Below are 10,136 nucleotides of genomic sequence, written 5' to 3' on the forward strand. Positions count from 1 at the left end.
GTCTAGTCTATAGTCTAGTCTATAGTCTAGTCTATAGTCTAGTCTATAGTCTAGTCTATAGTCTAGTCTATAGTCTAGTCTATAGTCTAGGCTATATTCTAGTCTATATTCTAGTCCATATTCTAGTCTACAGTCTATTCTATATTCTATTCTATAGTCTAGTCTATAGTATAGTCTATAGTCTAGTCAATAGTCTAGTCTATAGTCTAGTCTATAGTCTAGTCTATATTCTAGTTTATAGTCCAGTAGATAGTCTAATCTGTAGTCTATGGTCTGCTATATAGTTAATTCTTAAATTGTACCTATTTTCTTTGGTTATAAACTATAATATATATGTGCCTTTGTATGTATGGATATTGATATCTTAGGGTTCGATAATCAACCGCAGCAACAATAATGATAATTATGATAAATTTATTGTGATTAAATTATAAACATTCATTGTACTACAAATTGTGCCAGCAAAAGCATAAATTTATTATAAAATTTATTGATTTGAGATTGTGGTAAATAGGAGAAATGAGAAATTTATAACCGCAACATTAAGGCTATTAACAGTTTTGGTGAAAAGTGGTTTTAAATCTAGTACCAGGTAATGGAGAGTTTGTGGAAAGCTTAAGAATAAGATTTTGTTAAACTTGTCTTTTAATTGTTCCGAAACATAATCAGTGAACAACTTAAAACTCCTCATTGTTTGTGCCCTTCGAATGCTTCTTTTTAAACTGATCTAATGCGGAGATACATACGGCTTTAACAATTGCCTGAATGCCTTAAGTCTTGTATTTGTTATTTTATGAAATATTTATAATTTAAATGTTTAAATGACACCATCAATTGTTTTATTGATATAACTAATTGGGTCATTAAACAATCGATGATTCTTATTATTGTTGTTTTTGTTTAAACAAGACTAAATTATATATGTATACATACTTATGTACGTTTATTTGTACTAATTCTCTGACAATAGTGAACAAACCACAACTATTTAAATATTTTTCTTAATTCGCATATATACCTATATTCTACACCATTTTCAGTTTAAAAATATTTAAAAAAAATGCAAATTGTATTTTGATAAATGGTGTAGCATACTAAAGTGTATTTATGTATGCATCTAAATGCATTAGCATAAATATGACGGCAATAATAATAATAAACTAAACAATTTATTTAAATTAGGTTAAAACAATAAATTGTAAATAATTTATAACAATTCTTTAAAAAAAAAATATTTAAAATTCATAACAATTTAATGACCTACCGCTTGTTTCTTTTCCCAGGATTTCATAGCAGTTTTATATTTTTCAAATTCATGACACCAATCCGAATATATTTTTTGATAATCATTACTTTTATTGGGAGGAGTGCATCTGCAAAAAAAAATGACAATAAAAATAGAAATATTTCAAATTGAATATCATTGATATACAAAACTATATAAATAAATAAAAAACATATTTAAGTATTAAAAATTTAAATTTAATTTACCTATGAGCATCTACTGTTATATTATAACTACATAAAAGTGAGCCACCCAAATGACAATCATAACGTCCACCATCTGCTTCATTTACCGAAACAACTACTAGACCCCTTTCGGTAGTTTCTATATATTTAGTAGGATTATATTTGATTTCATAGCTGTTGAGAGAAAAAGGAAAATAAAAAAGATTTTTTGTTACGTATTAGATTACTTACTTTTTATTTTTATTTTTTTATTCAAATTTACTTTTTCATCTAACTGTGTTACTATTTAGTTTTTATTTTAAACTTACCGTCCCTTATCCTTTGAATGATGATACCAAGTTACTTGCTCATTTTTCAAGACTTCGGGTATTTTAACAAAACATCCTAAATGTACACTTTGTCCATAAGTGACAACAATTTTCTTTTTCAAAACACTTGAATCACAAATGTCACTTGTCTCATTGCCAACATCCTAAAAAAAAGGGGAGAGAGAGAAAAAAAAAACAATTTAAAGAAAAATGAAAAATACACAAATTTTGCAAAAAGGAGATAAGTAAAATGAATTTTATTTTATGAAAGAACAAATTTAGACTGATTAGAATAGCGACTGAAGTCTGACTATGGTAGAGAGCAAAGTTGAGTACAGTAAAGTATATATATATATATATATATATATATATATATATATATAAGACTACAGTATCGATTATATGCAGCTACTATAGTCTGTCTGGGATTTACTTTCACAATATTGAATACATAGTTTTATTACAGAATCTAATAAAGTCTGACTTTTGGAGCGACTATAGGCTACAGCTATGACTACAGCCAGACAAGATATGGGAATTTAGCCTGACTTGGGTATTATTTATAATGTGACTAGAGTGTCTTCTATAGTCTGAGTTTATTAGTGAATATAGTAAAATTAAAGTTGTAACTACAGCCTAACTAGAAATGCAAATATAGTGCTAATGAACTATTTGCTAAATTCTAATTGCAGTTGCGTCAATTGTAAAGTAAAGTGACTAGGGTAGCGATTATATATAGGCTGATGATTATAAGTTTATAATCAGATTAATGTACCTACTATAGGCTGCCAAACGTAGCAAATATTGTATATAGAAGCAATCTTTAGAGAATAGAGTGTATTACAGTCCGGGTATAAGTATTGTCTGACTGCAACTATAGCCTAAATACGACTACAGTAGGAATATGACTGTAGTCAGAGGTAGACTATAGCTATTTCTCTACACCTCCCTGGGTCCGAGCCATCAGTAGTGGACTGGCTATGACAATAGCGGGAATATAACTGTGATAATAGGGAGAATATAACTGTAGTCTGACCTTTAGAATATAGTATTAGACTTTAATTAACTAACTAACTAACTAACTAACTAACTAACTAACTAACTAACTACCTAACTAACTAACAGTCCGGCTATAAGCAATGTCTGACTGCAACTATAGCCTGAATACGTCTACCTCTGACTACAGTCATATTTCTACTGTAGTCAGAGGTAGACTATAGCTATTTCCCTACACCTCCCTGGGTCTGAGCCATCAGTAGTGGACTGGCTATGACAATAGCGGGAATATAACTGTGGACTTACTTTGATAATAGGGAGAATATAACTGTAGTCTGACTTTTAGAATATAGTATTAGACTTTAACTAACTAACTAACTAACTAACTAACTAACTAACTAAATAACTAACTAACTAACTAACTAACTAACTAACTAACTAACTAACTAACTAACTAACTAACTAACTAACTAACTAAATATCTATCTATCTATCTATCTATCTATCTATCTATCCATCTATCTATCTATCTATCTATCTATCTATCTATCTATCTATCTATCTATCTATCTATCTATCTATCTATCTATCTATCTATCTATCTATCTACCTACCTATCTATCTTGATGGCTGCTTACAACAGCACATACGACAATATCTTGGGAGAGCACTTTTTCATGATCTGGACTGTTTTAGAGATGCACGACAGGTAGATTTGAGGTTTTATTCAACTAGACCAAATGAACTAAGTAGTAGTTAGGGAGGTCCCCTTACAATAAGTTAACGGCAATTCTAAGGGTATCACAGTGGACCTCACGACTTCCAATTGAACTCGCTTATTAGCTATCAAGCCACGTATCCTAAACTTACCTACTTTTACTTATATGAATTTAATATTTTTCCATATTTTACAGGCTTATTGTTAAGGAGATAAATATTTAACAATTTAAAAATTTTATTTTTAAAGTTTTACTAACTAATACTTTTATTAATTTAAGCTTATAAGATGAAAATATTTACAAAATAGAACGAAATATAATAGACGATTATATATTTTTAACAATGTTATCAACATTTGACCACAAAGTTCTTAAAGTTTATGGTCCAGTAGTTTAAGAAATAAAATTTAAAAAATTTTTTCTTTACGTAAAAAAATCTACTTAAAATAACAATAAAGAATAATAAAATTCACAAATTTTAAGATTTTCCTACAACAATAAGTGTCTGGCAAAATGTGTATTGCAAAATGATTGTGATATGTTTTGGAAGATTTTATTGAAGAAGTGTTGGTAGATTGCAAGTTATAGAATGTGAAGGGGAAGGAGGTAAATTTTATCTCCATCTTACTTTATTTTTGATCTACAAGGAACATTTGTGAATATATTACTGTTTCGTCTACAAAAATTCAAATCTGAAATCTATTAACATTTTCATTTATTTTCCTTTTAATTTCATTTAATTTGCTTAAGATTTACTACGACAATTACAAGTGCCATAAGGAGTGATTTTGCACTTAAGATTTCCTTTTCCCATTTGAATAACATAAATTATTATACATATTTCTTAGTGTTAACCCTTTTTTTATTAAGATTTAATTGTTTATTATTCAACATTAATTTTAGCCAAAAGAAAATTGTTATTTTCTTATTTAAATTATCGCGAATGCTATAAATTTTTCACTAAAAAAGCAAAGAAAAGCGAATCCTTTTCACAGATAACAATTTTGGTTGTATTTTTTTCGTTTTTTGAAATACTCACACATTTTATACCGTGAAGGTGGAACAAATGGCTGCAAAAAAAAGAGCAACAATAAAAAGGGTCCTTTTTCATTGTAATAGAATCATTGCTAACACTTGTACAAATGGATGCTTTGCTCAATACTCTCAGACACATAATCATACACAACGATACATACAACTTAAAGGGAAATAATAAAACAATTTTTTCGTAAATTGTTGTCAACACTTTTGTTCATTGCTTGTCTGTGTCTTTCTTCTTTTACCCTCTTAGAAAGGATGAAAAGAAAATAAGTATAAAATATTTCTTGTACTTTATGTATTTTGCTTTTTTCATAAAAGGAGTATTGTACTGAGAACAAGCATTTATTAACCCAAATATGGCCCCTTTTTTTAATTTCTAAAAGTCCATTGCCATAAGCATGAGAAGGTTTAATAATGTTTTAATATTTTTATACTCTATTTCAACGAATGTGGTGAGAATATAATAGGTTTATGCTAAAGTTTGTTACACAAAAGTTAATAGTATTCGATCTATTTAAGAAGAAAATACCAAGGAAGATTTATGTCTATTACAACTCCTAAGCAAATGTCGGTGCTGTTGAGCGCACCTCTTTCTAGAAGAACCTGAAATGAAAGAATTTAAAGTTCAATTCTTAGAAACATAGTTTTCCGATTGCAGTTCCTTAAAATATTCAAATCTGTTATCACTACCAAGATATAAGCCGAAAGTTATCCCGAGTTTTACTGTCATCTCTACAGCTCTTGATTCCTCTGAATCCGTTAGTGAAATTTGTATAATTGTATCTGTAATGATAAGAATACCTTCATAGAACTTATATATGGACATCAGGTGTGTAAGTAGTTAGTGTTCTAGTCTTGCAGACCGATGTCGATTCCTTTCGATACCCACCTGAGGTACTGGTTAAGGAGCGCACAGCAGGCCCGATAAAGGCCTTTTTTAACTTACTAACTAACTTAATAACTAACAAACTAACTAACTAACTAACTAACTAACTAACTAACTAACTAACTAACTAAATAACTAACTAACTAACTAACTAAATAAGTAATTAACTAACTAACTAACTAACTAACTAACTAAGTAAGTAATTAACTAACTAACTACCTAACTGACTAACTAACTAACTAACTAACTAACTAACTAACTAACTAACTAACTAACTAACTAACTAACTAACTAACTAACTAACTAACTAACTAACTAACTAACTAACTAACTAACTAACTAACTAACTAACTAACTAACTAACTAACTAACTAACTAACTAACTAACTAACTAAATAACTAACTAAATAACGAAATACCGAAATGACTAAATTACTAAATAACTAAAAACTATATAACTAAATAACTAAATATCTAAATAACTAAATAACTAAATAACTAAATAACTAAATAACTAAATAACTAAATAACTAAATAACTAAATAACTAAATAACTAAATAACTAAATAACTAAATAACTAAATAACTAAATAACTAAATAACTAAATAACTAAACAACTAAATAACTAAATAACTAAATAACTAAATAACTAAATAACTAAATAACTAAATAACTAAATAACTAAGTAACTAAATAACTATTAGTCCGGATATACATCGGTTATCCAAAGATAACCGATCTTATATTTTCTTTCGGTTACGTCTGGTGTTATGGTTTAACCATCCTATAACTGTATGTACTACAATCGATTATGGTTAATTTACCTAAAAACTGCTAACTTCTAAGTGCCGCTTTGAACCTTACAAGCGTTTCGATCTAGAAAGAACTATTCACTCTAGTGTATCCATTAAAACTTTATGTTCAAATGAAGAAGACACAGTTTAAGTTGGATAAAATTTTTCCTAACAATTAAGTTTTAACTCGATAACCAATAAGAACCTTCTTAGTTTATGCGCCATTTTGTATTGCGACTTTGGTCAACAGTTATGGATACTGCAACATCGGTCGATAGTTTTTGCGCTGCGAATACATTATATATTATGGTTTATATAGGGTATCGTATAGTTGACCTTGTCCAACTATATATACATATACTCTTACTTCTCTTTTCGTTACTGTTACTGATGCTTTGCTCCTGGACTGCCACAATAAAGTCTTAGTTATTGAGTATCATTATACTCCTCCAACTTTCAAATTTTATCCTTTTGGCTACAAAAGCAAAATTAAAAGGAAAATATACAGTTATTTTCTTTTTCGATAGTATCCTTTAACTATACGCGTGTGGGTAAGAACTGGTGAGAAATACATACAAAAATATATATTTCAGTGTGAAATTGTTTTCTGTTCACAATTTTTTGTGTTGCTTGCATTTTTCAATTTCATTAGCCTCAAGCTGGCAGATGGCTACAAAGATGTTGAACATTTCTTTTTTAAAAGAGAGTTAAAAAGGAAAATAAGTTGTAATTCTCTTTTGTTTAAGTGTAGCCCATTTAAATGGCAATTAAAGTTAAAACACTATATAACAACAACAGAAAAACTTACTTTGTTTAGCCTAAATTTAGGCTATATAATGTCTAACAAATTCATTGCCTATATTAAGGGCAAAATTACAATAAGAAGAAACAATCACCTGCTGGCTGTTTAAATTAGGCGCTAATAGTCAATTTTCTTTTATAAAGTTTACTTTTACACGGCTTAACAAAATAAAAACAAAGTTGTTATATAAAATTAAATTTCTTAACAGTTTTTAGTTTCAAAAAACAATTGCCTTTTTTGCGTTGTTTCAGTAAAAGTTGTTAAGAAAATTCATTTTTGGTTATTTACTTAAAACGAAAAATTTCCTATAATCAATTTCATTTCTTACAGAAACTTATAGATATGTAAAGAAAAAAGTATATGAGTAGAAGCAAGAAAAAGATAAAATATCTATGTATATATTCAGGATATCCCGTTTGTAAAACTGTTTTAATTAAACTTGTTTTTAACTGTTCAATCGATGAATTTGCAAATAACTAAATAACTAAATAACTAAATAACTAAATAACTAAATAACTAAATAACTAAATAACTAAATAACTAAATAACTAAATAACTAAATAACTAAATAACTAAATAAACTAAATAACTAAATAACTAAATAACTAAATAACTAAATAACTAAATAACTAAATAACTAAATAACTAAATAACTAAATAACTAAATAACTAAATAACTAAATAACTAAATAACTAAATAACTAAATAACTAAAATAACTAAATAACTAAATAACTAAATAACTAAATAACTAAATAACTAAATAACTAAATAACTAAATAACTAAATAACTAAATAACTAAATAACTAAATAACTAAATAACTAAATAACTAAATAACTAAATAACTAAATAACTAAATAACTAAATAACTAAATAACTAAATAACTAAATAACTAAATAACTAAATAACTAAATAACTAAATAACTAAATAACTAAATAACTAAATAACTAAATAACTAAATAACTAAATAACTAAATAACTAAATAACTAAATAACTAAATAACTAAATAACTAAATAACTAAATAACTAAATAACTAAATAACTAAACAACTAAATAACTAAATAACTAAATAACTAAATAACTAAATAACTAAATAACTAAATAACTAAATAACTAAGTAACTAAATAACTATTAGTCCGGATATACATCGGTTATCCAAAGATAACCGATCTTATATTTTCTTTCGGTTACGTCTGGTGTTATGGTTTAACCATCCTATAACTGTATGTACTACAATCGATTATGGTTAATTTACCTAAAAACTGCTAACTTCTAAGTGCCGCTTTGAACCTTACAAGCGTTTCGATCTAGAAAGAACTATTCACTCTAGTGTATCCATTAAAACTTTATGTTCAAATGAAGAAGACACAGTTTAAGTTGGATAAAATTTTTCCTAACAATTAAGTTTTAACTCGATAACCAATAAGAACCTTCTTAGTTTATGCGCCATTTTGTATTGCGACTTTGGTCAACAGTTATGGATACTGCAACATCGGTCGATAGTTTTTGCGCTGCGAATACATTATATATTATGGTTTATATAGGGTATCGTATAGTTGACCTTGTCCAACTATATATACATATACTCTTACTTCTCTTTTCGTTACTGTTACTGATGCTTTGCTCCTGGACTGCCACAATAAAGTCTTAGTTATTGAGTATCATTATACTCCTCCAACTTTCAAATTTTATCCTTTTGGCTACAAAAGCAAAATTAAAAGGAAAATATACAGTTATTTTCTTTTTCGATAGTATCCTTTAACTATACGCGTGTGGGTAAGAACTGGTGAGAAATACATACAAAAAATATATATTTCAGTGTGAAATTGTTTTCTGTTCACAATTTTTTGTGTTGCTTGCATTTTTCAATTTCATTAGCCTCAAGCTGGCAGATGGCTACAAAGATGTTGAACATTTCTTTTTAAAAGAGAGTTAAAAAGGAAAATAAGTTGTAATTCTCTTTTGTTTAAGTGTAGCCCATTTAAATGGCAATTAAAGTTAAAACACTATATAACAACAACAGAAAAACTTACTTTGTTTAGCCTAAATTTAGGCTATATAATGTCTAACAAATTCATTGCCTATATTAAGGGCAAAATTACAATAAGAAGAAACAATCACCTGCTGGCTGTTTAAATTAGGCGCTAATAGTCAATTTTCTTTTATAAAGTTTACTTTTACACGGCTTAACAAAATAAAAACAAAGTTGTTATATAAAATTAAATTTCTTAACAGTTTTTAGTTTCAAAAAACAATTGCCTTTTTTGCGTTGTTTCAGTAAAAGTTGTTAAGAAAATTCATTTTTGGTTATTTACTTAAAACGAAAAATTTCCTATAATCAATTTCATTTCTTACAGAAACTTATAGATATGTAAAGAAAAAAGTATATGAGTAGAAGCAAGAAAAAGATAAAATATCTATGTATATATTCAGGATATCCCGTTTGTAAAACTGTTTTAATTAAACTTGTTTTTAACTGTTCAATCGATGAATTTGCGTTTTTTTTTTTTTTTTTTTTTGTTAAGGTTTGTGTTGTTGGTTGCTTTTACTTTTAAGTTTTGCATGAATTATAGAAAAGTCTATGCTGCATAAGTATGTAAGTAAGTAATTTCATATAACGAGATAAGACAAACAATATCCGTTTACGTTGCAAACATTTGCCAAATTTTTGTAATTCAAAGTTTTCTGCCTTTATTGTTTTAAAGGCAGCTACAATTTGTCTTGTAAGCCTTTGAAAATTATGCACAATTTTGAAGCCTTTATAATCGAATTGCTAAGTTACTCTACAAAAAATAGTAATTGTATTGCTATAGAGTAAGAAGTTGATACACTTTCACTGTTATCACTAGGTATTCGCTGAAAATAAATTGGATGTCAGGAAATCACTAATATTACATCCTTCGGAATCACTGATTGTATAATTCGAAGGAATTTTAAACGTCTACATATTTAGTAATTATTTTAATGTAAATCTATATATGATATATAGATTTAGTTATATCGTATAACTAACTAACCAACTAACTAATTAACTAACTAACTAACTAACTAACTAACTAACTAACTAACTAACTAACTAACTAACTAACTAACTAACTAACTAACTAACTAAC

Source organism: Lucilia cuprina, chromosome 6 (assembly GCF_022045245.1).
Source record: "Lucilia cuprina isolate Lc7/37 chromosome 6, ASM2204524v1, whole genome shotgun sequence".
NCBI classification, from domain to species: domain Eukaryota; kingdom Metazoa; phylum Arthropoda; class Insecta; order Diptera; family Calliphoridae; genus Lucilia; species Lucilia cuprina.